Source organism: Neovison vison, chromosome 7, assembly GCF_020171115.1.
Source record: "Neovison vison isolate M4711 chromosome 7, ASM_NN_V1, whole genome shotgun sequence".
Taxonomy (NCBI): domain Eukaryota; kingdom Metazoa; phylum Chordata; class Mammalia; order Carnivora; family Mustelidae; genus Neogale; species Neogale vison.
In genome coordinates, this window is record NC_058097.1 from 133,574,521 (window position 1) to 133,576,768 (window position 2,248).

The window sequence follows — 2,248 nt, forward strand, 5'->3', positions numbered from 1 at the left end:
ACATTCTTTCCTGCTTTGTCGAAGATTAATTGACCATAGAGTTGAGGGTCTATTTCTGGGCTCTCTAATCTGTTCCATTGATCAATGTGTCTGTTTTTGTGCCAGTACCATACTGTCTTGATGATGACAGCTTTGAAGTCTGGAATTGTGATGCCACCAACTTTGGCTTTCTTTTTCAATATTCCTTTGGCTATTCAAGGTCTTTTCTGGTTCCATATAAATTTTAGGATTATTTGTTCTATTTCTTTGAAAAAAGTGGGTGGGATTTTGATAGGGATTGCATTAAATCTATAGATTGCTATAGGTGGCATTGACATTTTCACAATATTTGTTCTTCCAATCTAGGAGCATGGAACATTTTTCCATTTCTTTGTGTCTTCCTCCATTTCCTTCATGAGTACTTTATAGTTTTCTGGGTATAGATTCTTAGCCTCTTTAGTTAGGTTTATTCCTAGGTATCTTATAGTTTTGGGTGCAATTGTAAATGAGATTGACTCCTTAATTTCTTTTTCTTCTTTCTTGTTGGTGGTATAGAGAAATGCAACTGATTTCTGTGCATTGATTTTTATATCCTGACACTTTACTAAATTCCTGTTCAAGTTCTGACAGTTTTGGAGTGGTCTTTTGGGTTTTCAACATATACTATCATATCATCTGCAAAGAGTGAGAGTTTGACTTCTTCTTTGCCGATTTGGATGCCTTTAATTTCCTTTTGTTGTCTGATTGCTGAGGCTAGGACTTCTAGTGTTATGTTGAATAGCAGTGGTGATAACGGACATCCTTGCCATATTCCTGACCTTAGTGGAAAAGCTTTCAGTTTTTCTCCATTGAGAATGATATTTGCAGTGGGTATTTCATAGACGGCTTTGATAATATTGAGGTATGTGCCCTCTATCCCTACACTTTGAAGAGTTTTGATCAGGAAGGGATGCTGTACTTTGTCAAATGCTTTTTCAGCTTCTGTTGAGACTATCATATGGTTCTTATTCTTTCTTTTAAAATGTGTTGTATCACATTGATTAATTTGCAGATGTTGAACCAAACTTGCAGCCCTGGAATAAATCTCACTTGGTCGTGGTGAATAATCCTTTTAATGTACTGTTGAATCCTATTGGCTAGTATTTTGGTGAGAATTTTCGCATCTGTGTTCATCAAGGATATTGGTCTGTAATTCTCTTTTTTGATGGGATCCTTGTCTGGTTTTGGGATCAAGGTGATGCTGGCCTCATAAAATGAGTTTGGAAGTTTTCCTTCCATTTCTATTTTTTGGAACAGTTTCAGGAGAATAGGAATTAGTTCTTCTTTAAATGTTTGGTAGAATTCCTCCAGGAAGCCGTCTGGCCCTGGGCTTTTGTTTGTTTGGAGATTTTTGATGACTGTTTCAATCTCCTTACTGGTTATGGGTCTGTTTCGGTTTTCTATTTCTTCCTGGTTCAGTTGTGGTAGTTTATATGTCTCTAGGAATGCATCCATTTCTTCCAGATTCTCAAATTTGTTGGTGTAGCATTGTTCGTAGTATGTTCTTATAATTGTTAGTATTTCTTTAATGTTTGTTGTGATCTCTCCTCTTTCACTCCTGACTTTATTTATTTGGGTCCTTTCTCTTTTCTTTTTTTCTTTATCAATCTTATTAATTCTTTCAAAGAACCAGCTCCTAGTTTCATTGATTTGTTCTACTGTTTTTTTAGTTTCTATTTCATTGATTTCTGCTCTGATCTTTATGATTTCTCTTCTCCTGCTGGGTTTAGGGTTTCTTTCTTGCTCTTTCTCCAGCTCCTTTAGGTGTACGGTTAGGTTGTGTATTTGAGACCTTTCTTGTTTCTTGAGAAAGGCTTGTATCACTATATATTTTCCTCTCAGAACTGCCTTTGCTGTATCCCACAGATTTTGAACTGTTGTGTTTTTATTATCATTTGTTTCCATGAATTTTTTCAATTCTTCTTTAATTCCCTGGCTGACCCATTCATTCTTTAGAGGGATGCTCTTTGGTCTCCATGTATCTGTGTTCTTTCCAAATTCCCTCTTGTGATTGGGTTCTAGCTTCAGAGCATTGTGGTCTGAAAATATGCAGGGAACAATCCCAATCTTTTGATACTGGTTGAGACCTGATTTAGGACCCAGGATGCGGCGTATTCTGGAGAATGTTCCACGTGCACTAGAGAAGAATGTGTATTGTTGCTTTGGGATGAAATGTTCTGAATATATCTGTGATGTCCATCTGTTCCAGTGTGTCATTTAAGGCCTTTAT